This window comes from Pan troglodytes, chromosome 6 (assembly GCF_028858775.2).
Source record: "Pan troglodytes isolate AG18354 chromosome 6, NHGRI_mPanTro3-v2.0_pri, whole genome shotgun sequence".
In the NCBI taxonomy this organism is placed as follows: Eukaryota; Metazoa; Chordata; class Mammalia; order Primates; family Hominidae; genus Pan; species Pan troglodytes.
Window position 1 is genome coordinate 166,601,103 of NC_072404.2, and position 13,267 is coordinate 166,614,369.

At 46.7% G+C, this 13,267-nt stretch overlaps 1 protein-coding gene across 25 annotated transcripts in view; it reads right to left on the minus strand.

The window, feature by feature from the left end:
* Positions 1 to 13,267, minus strand: part of PRKAG2 (protein kinase AMP-activated non-catalytic subunit gamma 2) — a 321,562-nt gene that overhangs the window by 24,806 nt on the left and 283,489 nt on the right. The gene's annotated exons all lie outside the window — the stretch shown is intronic.

Below are 13,267 nucleotides of genomic sequence, written 5' to 3' on the forward strand. Positions count from 1 at the left end.
ATAGCAGTAACTGCATGAAATGAAAATGGACTAAACGGTAATTAAATGCTATTCTAGGCATTTATTGCATGGTTTAATTGCAATTGTCAATACAGAAAGTAAACGAACCTTGTCTATGACCTAAGTCCTAGGATCCTATCAAGGACTGCCTTTCTCTAATAAGGGCCAATGAGTCCAATGGATCTAAACCATAGATGAGACCACGTGAGAGCCAAACAAGAGGGCTTCCTTCAGTGGACACATTTCTAGAAGCTTCTGGAGGAGACTATTGTATCCAGCTTCAAGACATAAATGACTGAGCACAGTGGACATCTACACACAAAAATCTCTGGTCAAATAGTGTAATAATTTAAAAAACCCAAGAATAAATATTGCTATTAGCTTAGTTTGTGAATATTTTGATATTTTGATATTTAATGTTTACACCTTGTACAAATGATCACATATAGATCCAACAGATTTAATGGACATTTTTACACTACAGTGAGCCTCATCACACCTCAGGCTTAAAAGAATGATACCAACAAAAGCAGGGGTTTAATTTTAACACTCAAATATGATGATTATTACTTCAGACTCAGAAAAAAAATCCTGCTTCCCCATGATAAATTCTCAGGCTAATCTGCTACAAAAGCGTTCAGCCCCCAAAATGCTGCAGATACTGTTTACGGTGAGGCCACTGTGAACAACACAAACAGGAAATAACTGCGTAACATCAACTCTTAAGGTGGCAAATACATGTATGGGAAAGTATACGGGGTAATAATACAGACATTAGAAACTGATCACGCGTGCTGAATCAAGTTAATTCTGAGATGAAAGACACTGATGCTGCATGGTCAATGGCAGGGAGGGATGGAGGGAGGAATTAATTAATTTCAGTATGGGTCCAACAGAGGGATCGATGTATGTATGTACGTATGAATGACAGGGTCTCGCTCTGTTGCCCAGGCTGGAGTGCAGTGGCAGGAACATGGCTCACTGCAGTCTCAACCTCCTGGGTTCAAGTGATTCTCCCACCTCAGCCTCCTGAGTAGCTGGGACCACAGGTGCACACCACCACAGCTAGCTTTTTATTTTGTTATTTTTTGTAGAGACAGGGTCCGGCTATGTTGCCCATGCTGGTTTGAACTCCTGAACTCAAGTGATCCTCCTGCCTCTGCCTCCCAAAGTGCTGGGATTCCAGGGGTAAGCCACCTCCCCCAGCCCAATGGCAAGGTTTATAGAGAGAAAAGCCCCAGTGAAGCAGCAGTTCAATGGCAAAGAGAATGTTAAGAATTTAACGTGAAAAGTGGTATCTCTTCTGCAACAGAAGATAAAACAACCAAGGCTCACGGAAGCACGTGGAGTGAATTAAGAGGCCATCCCACTTCTTGTCAACGAGCTAAGGTGCTACACCTACTGGACTTCAACTTCTCGTTTTCCACATAAAATGTGTATCTCTACAGAACAGGGACACTGCTTCATTTCTCAAACTGAAATCATAAGCACAGCAGCTCACTTCGTTTTTCTGATGGCCTCAAGCACCAAGGCTTTCTCGCGGGCTCCTTGGCCCCTGCCAGCTGTGTGGTGGCTGCTCAGTCACTTAACCCTCTGTGAGCCTCAACATGCTGTTATAAAATGGGGCTAATGGATATTTCCTCACAGGTGTAGGGTGTGGATTGAATAGGCTAGGATTTGAAGATGTTCAGTATGGTGCTCAGCACTAACAGCCAAGAAGAACAAATGCTTAAAATTTCCAGTCTATACTGACCAAACCAGAAGCCAACAGAAATTTCTTCTTTTTTTCATTTTGGAGACAGGGTCTTACTCTGTTGCCCAGGCTCAAGTATAGTAGTATGATCACGGCTCACTGCAGGCTCAACCTCGTAGGCTCAAGTGATCCTTCTGCCTCAGCCTCCTGAGTAGCTGGGATCACAGGCATATGCCACCATGCTCAGCTAATTTTTAAATCTTTTTGTAGAGATGGGGTTTTGCCATGTTGCCCGGGCTGGTCTCAAACTCTAGGCCTCAAGTGATCCTCCTGCTTCAGCCTCCCAAAGTGCTGAGATGAAAGATTTATTCTTTTAATTTCATCCACATACACTGTTGACCTGTCCGCAGGTCACTGAGGAAGTCTCAATTCCATCCTTCAGAGATCTCATATAATATTCCAAATGGACATGATACTCGTACAATGCATTAAAGAGCAGTGTCCTGGGTGAGCTCGGGAGGGGCCTGACACTTCTGTGGTTTTGCCGACCTTCTTTGCAATAACGAGGCCTTCTAAAACTTGGCTTTCTTAAGAACACGTGCATGGAGCTGTTTATAAAGCAATTTAAAATCATACTTGGAAAATTCTCCATAATTATAGATGGCACAGGGTGTTCCAATTAACCAATAAACAGGATACAAAGAGGACTAACACAATCTAGTTCTAATTTGCAGGAAGAAACCGCTCAGGGGTCTTGAGTACCTTTGAAAATTTCTTTCCTTTTAACTGATATGCAATTTGCTCAAACTATGATTAATTTTAAAATTTACATTTTAATAGGATTTTCAACACATTTCAAAGCAAATGTGATAATTAGATAAGAAAAGATGGGAAATAAAATGTTCATAGGTAAGTTTTTAGAATAGTGAGCAGGCCCGAGCTGCTCTAAGAGACTCTGGCAGTCTATACCAAGGAGAACATCTGTGTTCCCCAGAATGGGAAGCTGGTTCCTCTGATGCCTCACTGCTTTCTACACAGCTTCACTCTGATTTTCAGTAATTAAGTTGACTGTGAAGCTTTTAAAATTAACGCTGATATCTACTGCGTCAAGAAGGGTCCAGCTTCTGAAATACGGTCCTCGAGACTCTTCTCCGTCCAGGCCCAGGCCTCCCTTGCCAGCTGTATGACTCCCTCCTCCCTCCTCATCTTCCGTGCCCCTCCACGCCCGAGTACTCCTTTGACTTCAGAGGAACAGTTGCCCACCATTGCCATGGAAGGACTGTTTTCTGGAGGAAATGCACTGCTCCAGAAATAAAACAGACATAGGAACATGGGGCCTCCAATGAAAAAGATGGCTGGCTTACTGCTCTTCAGTGAAGCCCACCAAGCAAGAAGCCCACCTGTGAACTTGGTATGTCCATGCCAACTGTTAGCAGTCACTCTTAATTATGAATGAATGGGCAGCCATCTGACAGGGCCTTGAACGCTGAAGTCACACAAGTCCCAGTTTTACACAGATCTCACTAGAAGGGTTAGGGAAAAAAAAATCTTCCAAAAAGTGGAATGAAAGGAAAAATTGAAAAAACAATGGGAAAAGAATATTAAAGATCAACTCGGGGGTCTCAGAGCTGCTCACTGAAGTTCCGGAGAAAAGCAAGCACTGGGAAGAAAATGATTGAGGAAAGAATGCAAGGAAGGCTAGGCACAGTGGCTTTGGGAGGCCACAGCGCTGAGGATCGCTTGAGCCTCGGGGTTCAAGACCCAGCTGGGCAACATAGCAAAACCCTGCCTCTACAAAAAATAAAATAATTAACTGAATGTGGTGATGCACGCCTGTAGTCTCAGCTACTTGGAAGGCTGTGGCAGGAGCATCGCTTGAGCCCAGGAACTGGGGGCTGCAGTGGGCTGTGACTGCACTACCATACTCCAGCCTGGGTAACACAGTGAAACCCTATCTCTAAAATAAATAAATAAATAAAAATTCTAAAAAAGAAACAACGCAAGGATCAGAGAACTGGATACTAGGAGTGTCAGGTTCTAGCAGGACGTCACCTGCCCGGCACCATGAACTGACCACAAGACACATGATGATGGAATTTTAGGGTACCAGGTAGAAAGCGAGAGCCACAAAAGCTTCAGAGGGGAAAAATAAAATCATATATAAAGGCTGGGGATTTTTAAAAAACCTCAAATTTCTCTCGATCAGCACTGGTAGCTAGAAGAAATGGAATGATATTAGTACCTTCACAATTCTTAATAAAAATGATTTCTGTTATGGAATTCTAGACATAGCAGTCTACAGGTTGAACGTAAGTGATATATAAAATTTCAAGTAATACATTCCCACGCATCTTCTCTTGGGAGGTTTTATGGACTCAGTGTGTTTGGTTCAACGGCTCAACAGGTTGTTTCTGTGGAATATGACAAGAGTAAGGCACAGGAGCAAGAGACTATGTCTTTATTGCCAATTTTTTTGGTACCACTTGACAGATATTGTTAATACGTTCTTTGAAAAACTCTCAGTTAGCCACTAGTCTGCTCTGCTCCAGCACATTCTCAAGCACGAGCCCATGTGTGGCAGGGCTTGCCATTCTCCCTCCCTGTTCTCAGCCCGTTTTCATCTTTTTAGAATATTCACATGCTCTCATCTCTTCCGTCCTTGATGCCATATCAAGTGATCCTATGTATAAATTTTGCCTACTGAGGAATGTTTCTGCATTTCGATTATTATCAGCTATCCCACCTGGTTTCAAGTCATCTGTAAATTAGATGATGCCATCAATGAAATCAATATTCAAGTCATTGTTCCAAAGCTGAAGAGTGTGGGGCACAAGAATGCTCTGGCGTACCCCCAGTTTCTCAGCTGGGGCTCCCCAGAAGGCAGAGTGTATTTGGGAATGTGATGCCAGGGAGCAGAAGTACAGGAAGGGAGGAAGGAGACGGGTGGGCGGGTGAGTCAGCGCAGGACGCGTTCCTGAGCCGCCGCCGCAGGGCCCACTGATGCTGATGCCAGCGGGATCTTCCTAGGACTGCATGTAGCTGCTAGCTTCTATCCTCCCCTGGCGGAGGAAGCTGGGGTACATGGGATGGTCCTGGGCTGAGGGCCGTCCCACTGCCCCTGCACAGAGTGAGGAGTGCTGGACTATGAGTTGATGTGAATGGATTTGGAAATGGCCCACGAGAGGCATCCCACACAATTAGAAACCTTGCTCCAGGTGTTGACTGAGATTTAAATATTAATTGATCTGCTTGGCTGCCAAGCTGCAGCTCTGCATCTCATCCTCTGGGACCTCGTGCCAGGCTCTGCCAGCCTAGTCTAGCTGGAATCCAGACGTGCCTGTCATGGCACGGCCATCTACACAACAGCCACAAAAGAAAGGCAGGTGAATCTCCTGTAAATTTTTTTTTGGTCAATTCATGACCGATTCCATTCATTCATAAATCTCAGCTGGGATTGATACTACATTCCCCAGCCTCTGCTTTTTGAGAAATCTATCTGCTCTTTCCTTTTATCTCTGGCCTCCAAAATCAGACCTCTTCTCCGCAACTCCTCCAATATCACGAACAGGTTAGGAATCTCCTTTGTAAGTTCCCTTTAATGCTAGAATGTGATTCATCTGGATCAGAAATGAGATGTGGTTCGTGCTGACAGGTGCTCTCCGCAACTATTGTGGGCTTTAGTTTCCTCGAATCACTATTACTTTACCTCTTCCACTTTGAAGATCATTTTCCTTGATAATGAACAAAGTACAGTTTGAGCTGAGCAGTTCTGTTTTCTCTTTATTGACATCAGCAGCATCAGCCTGGAACAATAGGACCGGGGCTTCTCTTTCCTTCCTGCTTTTAAAATAATCAAGCGCCCCTTCCCTTTGTGCCTCTTAATTTTAACACTAAACTAGGATTGTCCTGGGCAGCTCCCTCCTATTCGAGCTTTCCTTTTACTTTACTTTTGATCATGTGCTCTGCATTCTGTATTCTCTACTCATTCTTCAAGGTGGGTGGATCACTTGAGGTCAGGAGTTCGAGACCAGCCTGGCCAACACAGTGAAACCAAGCCTTTACTAAAAATACAAAAGTTAGCTAGGCGTGTTGTTGCCCGCCTGTAATCCTAGCTTCTCGGGAGGCCGAGGTGGGAGAATTGCTTCAAGTGAGCCGAGATTGCGCCACTGAACTCCAGCCTGGGCGACAGAGCAAGACTCTGCCTCAAAAGAAAAAATAGTTCTTGGCAAACAGCCACTTATTTGGATACTTGCTTGTTTTTTTGTTGGCATTATTCAAAATCACATTGCCTGGAATAATGTAAAGAACAAAATGAAGTTGTTCTGGATTATAACCCAAAAATAAATATCCATAAATCCATACTGAAATAGATGACTGAATAAATAAACAGATGGAGAAGGGACAAATCTCCCTTGCAGAAAAATCCCAACTAACTCACGTAGCTGCTCAGCCCTCACGGAGGTGAAGCGTCACTCCCCATGGCTAAGTGTGGGCTGTACGTGGTGACTTCCTTCTTGGGACTATGGCATGGAAAGGAGGAAGAAGAAGAATCTCATGGTGGAAAAACCTGGCACACCTCAGCCAGGTAATGGAGAGTGGTAAGTCACACAGGCAGTAAGCGCCCTGGAGACGGTATGATGAAAAGGGCACTTTACCTCTCTCTGGTCTTTCTCCTCCAAAGCCACATTCCCAGTCTAATCATGATAAATCATCATGCAAATCTCAGTAGAGGGCATTCTGGAAAATACCTGACCAACACTCCTCAAAACCGTCAAGGTGTCAAACACAGGGAGTACCTGTCTGAGAAGCTGTCCCACCTAAGGAGGCATGATGACGAGATGTGATGGGGTAACCTAGATGGGATCCTCCAACAGAAAACGGCATTATGTAAAAACTAAGGAAATCTGAAGAAAGCATGGACTTTAGCAAATAATCATGTATCAATATTGGTTCACTAACTGGGACAAATATAGACAACACTAACGCAAGATGTCAAAATTCAACTGGGTGTGGGGTATATGTAAATTCTCTGCACTAGCTTTGCCATGTTTCTGTACATCTAAAACTCTTATAAAACACTTGTTAAAAAAAAAGCTATCATTTGTAGAGTGTTGCTAAAAGAAGTTACATTGCCACTGTGAGGAAAAGCCTAGATCATTCCTAATGCTTCCCCCCCAAATCCTAGGGTGTGAGGATTCCATTATGAAATTTTATTTATTTTTGGGCCTCTCATAATTCTCGAGGTGTCATCTTTTGGAATCACTAACTGATGTGGTTTGGCTGTGTCCCCACCCAAATCTCATCTTGAATTGAAGCTCCCATAATTCCCACGTGTCATGGGAGGGACCCAGTGGGAGGTAACTGAATCATGGGGGGAATCTTTCCCGTGCTGTTCTCATGATAGTGAATAAGTCTCACAAGATCTGATTTTTTTTTTTTTTTAAGACAGATTCTTGCTCTGTCGCCCAGGCTGGTGTGCAGTGGTGCAATCTTGGCTCACTGTAACCTCCGCCTTCTGTGTTCAAGCGATTCTCCTGCCTCAGCCTCCCAAGTAGCTGGGACCACAGGTACCCAGCACCAAGCCCAGCTAATTTTCGTAATTTTAGTAGAGACGGTTTCGCCATGTTGGCCAGGCTGGTCTCAAAATCCAGGCCTCAAGTGATCCACCTGCCTCGGCCTCCCAAAATGCTGGGATTACAGGCGTGAGACACCACACCCAGCGATCTGATGGTTTTATAAAGAGGAGTTCCCCTGCACAAGCTCTCTCTGCTTGCCGCCATCCATGTAAGACATGACTTGCTTCTCCTTGCCTTCCACCATGATTGTGAGGCCTCCCCAGTCACGTGGAACTGTGAGTCCATTAAATCTCTTTTCCTTTATAAATTACCCAGTCTCAGGTACGTCTTTATTGGCAGCATGAAAACAGGCTAATACACTAACTGATACCTATCTTTCTCTGAATTCCCGGGCTTATCTGGAAGGGAAGGGGATGTCCCCCCTCTCTACTGTGCCAGTCATTAAGTTACTGTCTCTCTGCTCCATGCCCACCCCTCTAACTTGGCTTGGTGATGCTGGGACTTTGCAGACCCTGTTTTGGTGTTGCCAACTGGCTCTATTTCAGGTTCTGACAATACAGGAGTCTAGGGAGGGACTCAAAGCCAGAGCAGGAAGAAGGGCTTGCTCCTCCTGTCAGCAGCTAGCAGGGCTCCTGTCTGCCTGCAGCTCCCGTGAGCTCCACCCAGGCACTGCCTTACCTGGGCACCGAGGCACCTCCTATAGCAGTGGCTGAATACAGTTTGTTGTTTTCCCATTTTGTGCAAAATGAGCTTCCTCAAGCCCCAACTCCCACCCAGAGACATAAGCACCAGCTAGAAGGCACGCACCAGGACCCCCTCTCCTCCACGACACTGTGGAGTACACCAGACTCACACAGCATCATGGTGAAACATGGGTCACTGAACCTCATCCCCCCATTTTGGATTCGGGTCTCAGATTGGGTCTGATGAGCTGCGTTTTTATAAGTTCCAGCTGATGCTGAAGCTGCTAGTCTGGGAATCAGACTTTGAGAACACTGCCTTAGAGGTCTTTATTTATCCTTTCAGTTACCAGTTAATTTAGATCCAGTTAACATTTGCTTATGTTCTTTTTCTGTTCAAATAACTGGTGTGGCTTCTGTCTCCTGACTGAACCTTGACCGATCAAGAAACTGGCACCACGGCCGGGCGCGGTGGCTCACACCTGTAGTCCCAGCACTTTGGGAGGCTGAGGCGGGCAGGTCAAGAGGCCAGGAGTTTCAGGCCAGCCTGGCCAACAAAGTGAAACCCCATCTCTACTAAAAATACAAAAAATTAGCCAGGTGTGGTAGTGGGTGCCTGTAATCCCAGCTACTCAGGTGGTTGAGGCACAAGAATTGCTTGAACCTGGGAGGCAGAGGTTGCAGTGAGCCAAGATCGTACCACTGCACTTCAGCCTGGGTGACAGAATGAGACCCTGTCTTTAAAAAAAAGAAGAAGAAGAAGAAAAAAGAAACTGCCAAGACTGGTTCCCAGGAACAGAGGACTTGGAATTGGTTTCCCATCCATGGGTTTAACACAGTGTTGAGCTCTTTGTCAGTGGGAAACCAGATTCCTGTAATCCAGGGCAGGCCATGGCATTGTGACTAAAAAAGCCATCATCTGTGCCTGTGATGACATTTGTGTGCCAGGGCCCACATGGCCACTGCACCGGCCACTGAGGCAGAAGCCAGGACCAAAGGACTCAGTATGACAGCATCCCGTGAGTGCGCTGGGGCCTCTGAGAAAACCTCAAGCCCAGGTCTGGGACCTGCACCCACAGACAGAGAACCCAACAAGCCTCTATGGCAGTCCCCAGAGAGTCTATTTCTTGTAGCTACAGGGCTGTTTCCAAAATCAAACACAAAGCATAACTCTGCGGGGTGTGGATGCACAGGCGGAATTGGTGGCATCACCAGGTTTGATGGGAAAGCTGGGCATGGATCTGGAAGGAGTGGGACCCTGGCACCAGACAGAGGGACATCTGACTGGACTCAGATGAAGCTGAGATTCCAGATCTGGGAGTTCCTCCGAGCCTCCCATGGCAGTGGGAACGGCTGGCTCCCCAGTGTCTGAGAATCACCTTTCTTTACTCGAAAGCTCAGCGACGGGCTTTCCTAGGGCAGATGCCTAGCGCGGGCCTCTCACCCTCCCACCCTTGCCGCCCCTTGACCTGTAACTGGGGACAGGTTTCCGCATGCTGCAGGGGAGGAAACCACTTATATGCAAAACAAACTGTGAGATCTTGCCATTTCACAGCTGCAGAAACCGAAGAAGTATGTATGGGAATAGGTGCTAGTAACGTTAGGACAAAGACGAGAAATTTAACACCAGTTTGGTGGGACCGATTGCTATGAGTGGTCTTATGAGAAATTGTTCATTAACGTTTTGTGCACGCAGCTGGCAGTGGCTCTAACCGCTCACTTGGTTGACTGCCTGAAGTGCAGGGCACTGCTGAGTCCGTGTTTAATGAGGCTGAGATGCCAGGCTTCTGTGGCACAGTGAACTATACAGGAGGAATCCACAGGCTTCGGGAGACAGGGGAATTGGCACGGATTTGTCATGTGCCACCTGCACATTCCATACCCAGAGGACACTCCCTCCTGGAGCCCCTGAGGAATGTACAGGTGAGGGGCCCCTTCAATAGGAAAAGTGAACTTGTCACTGCAGCAGCTGTTCCCAATGTAGTATCTTGGGGGACCCACAGCCCCTGCCTGGGCACATACTCCTTTTCTCTATACCAATCTACAAGGACCCCTAGACGGAGTCTGCTTTACCTGGCAACAGGATACTTTCACCCGTGTGTCTCAAGGCTGCGGCACCCCTGCTCTCTACCTTATTACGGTCTGCAGAGAAGCTGGCCATCTTCACACTGCACACTGCCACACTGGCCCATGCGCTGATAGCGGTGTGGGCTGGACTGGACAGGCAGGAAGTAGCAGAGCTCTAGGTGCCTCTGTGAGATATGTGCCGGGCAGAGCATGAGGGACAGACCCCGCAGAACCGGGGGTCTCACACTCCAGAACGGCCTGAAACACTGGAGACACCCCTCCAATGGGAGCTTCAAGTTGTCACTCCACACTCCACCTGCCACTGCAACCACCAGGCAGGTGTTTTGGAGGCAACATGCACCACATGTGTACGTGCTACTCTGACACCGGTACTGAGTGACACTAAAGGCTGTTTTCAGAGAGGCCCAGGGCACGATCAGGCATGTGGCAAGTCCAGGCTGCTCTTCTGTGTGGCCTTAGGACCCAGCAAGGTTGATACTAGGGGTGCTGTAGGAAGCCTCCACCAAAAGGAAATTTACAGAGCAGACATTGAGGGTTTTGATGGAAGATTAACCCCAAAACAACCATGCCTTCTCCTGCAGATAATGACTCTCCCGCTGGGAAACAGTTCCTGGCCGACTGCACCAGGCCCTTATAGAGACCGAACAAGCTAGCCACGAGATGCGGAGACCATGCAACCTGAGCTCCCCATCACGAACAGGGAACTACCAGGCCCCCCAAGCCGAATGCTGAGCATGCACAGCGACCCTCTCTTGCCAGGCCGAGACAGGGCTCGCCCAGGCCTGTGAAGTACATGGACACTGCATGGGTACATGATGCAGCTGCTCTGACACCGGTGCCTCCCCTACCTCGATCCACACCCAGACTCGGGGGAGCTCCTTATGAGCCACTGACTGATGGAGAAAAAGCTGGGCTTGGTTTACAGGTGCCTCTCCTGCTGGGCTGGCCCCTGCTGGCACTGCACAGTGTGGCTCTTGAGGACAGTGGGGATTACATCCCCCAGCAGGCAGACCTCCCAGTTGGACATTTGATTTCCACTTTATCAGGACTGAGATGGCCAGGACATATCTACATGGATCCCCAGGGTGATTCCAGTATTAAACCGAGGGGAATCTCATGGAACCCAACTGCAGGGAGTCCAGTCGGCCTCTCAAGAGACCGAAGATGGAAGCAGAAAAGCCAAGCCCGAGACTGCTCTTCCCCCTCATTCTGGCGGCACACCCTCGCATTCTGCTCTCCTCTCATTGGCTCTGTTCTACTCCTGTCTGCGCACAGTCTTTCAGCTTCCCTGCAAGTGGCTCGCCTTGGTCCCTAGAGCAGTTACGGCTCTGATGACGTCGTATCCTCAGAGTAACATGGTCATTTTGAGTACTGTTCTGCAGCTTACTTTTTCTTTTCCTAATCAATGAATCAATGAATATACTCTTGACAAACATTTTCTCCATTATGCAGTATTCTATTATATGCCTATGTGAGGATTTATTTAACTGGTCTCTTAGGTTGTTTTGGGTACGTGGCTATTTTCTGTTTGCTTTCTTAGCTCTTGAGGGTGTGTCAATGGCTATTACTGCAGCCTCTGTCTAGAAAATACTCAAATCACCCCTTTTCAAATACATCTTTTTACCTTGACTTAACCAATGCCAAACAACTCTCTCCCCCTATTTCCATGGTAATGCAGCTCAGCTCCTCTCAACTTAGAGCCTCACAGGATAAACGGTTCCCGGAGATGATGCTCACAGCTCCTGTTAATTACGGAAGTGATATTTACTGGATCAGTCACCTTGGACTTCCATAAGGCATTGCATTTTTCATGTATTACTCACTTGACTTTCTTTAGGGTTTAGCCAAAATGAGTAATACATGGAAAGCTGGGTAAAAGTAAAATCAGCTGTTACTTGTTATTATTATTTTTTGAGAGTCTTGCTTTGTTGGACTCTTGCTCTGTCATCCAGGCTGGAGTGCAGTAGCACAATCTCGGCTCACTGCAGCCTCTGCCTCCTGGGTTGAAGCAACCCTCCCGCCTCAGCCTCCCGAGTAGCTGGGACTACAGGTGACTTCTACCACACCCGGCTAATTTTAATTTTTGTATTCTTAACAGAGACGGGGTTTCACCATGTTGGCCAGGGTGGTCTTGAACTCCTAACCTCAAGTGATCTGCCCGCCTTGGCCTCCCAAAGTGCTGGGATTACAGGTTTGAGCCACTGTGCCCGGCCTACTGTCACTTATTTTTAAGTTGGTAGAAATGCCGGTGGTCAGAAGATCTGGTATTTAAAAAAGTAAACCTTCTGGGGGATGGGGGTGAGGCTGAAATAGGTTGAGCCAGTAGTTCCTTTATTTTGGGAATTCAGAACTTCTCGTTATTTTGTTATTGAAACATGTAGTCACAGTTCTCGAGACCGCATCTCTTAAAACAACTGCCTACTGTTTTCCCTACTATAAGATTGTATTTGGATGCTTCCTTCTTTGTGTCAAATAATCAAGAATCTTAGGGTTTTAAAAGTGACTCTGAAGGTTACCTGGTCCAGAGTGAACTCAGCAAAGAACATAAAGCCAATTTGCAAAAATCAATTGTATTTCCCTATGTTAACAAGAAACAATTGGAAAATGAAATTAAACAAAAGCAAAATCATTTTTGGTCATCCTGTAAGTCCTGGGTGGCAGGCACAGAATACAGGTAAGGGGCTCCAAGAGCCCGGGGAGCCCTCTGAGGACGCAAGGCAGGTGTGGGGCATGGGAACAGAAGCAGGCCACACCTGGGGGTCCCTGGGGAGGTCTAAAGGGCCTGGTGGAGCAGGAAGAGCCTGGAAGGATCATCTAAGGCAGGGCTATGGGAGGGGGTGGATACGCTCCAGGGCACCTTTCAGCTGGCGCTCCCGAGGGCTCAGGCTGAGGCAGCCCTTCCAGGGCCCTTGCTGGGTGTCTTCCCCTGCCCTGCTCTTACTCTGATCCCTTCATGCTTCCTCCTGGGAGTGCATCCTTCATAAACCCATGAATTCTTGGTTTAGCATTTACTTCTGAGGAACTCGACTGAGGACAATCCTACTTGGAAAATATTTATGTAGAAACAATACACTAAATGTATATGCACAGATATGTGTGTAGACACCCATTTGATTACACTGAATGTAGTTTGATCACGGTATTGAGTATATTATTTAGGACTTTTTGTATGTGATTATAAGTTACATTGATATAAAGTAAGTTGCAATAAGCATAATTTTAATACCAAA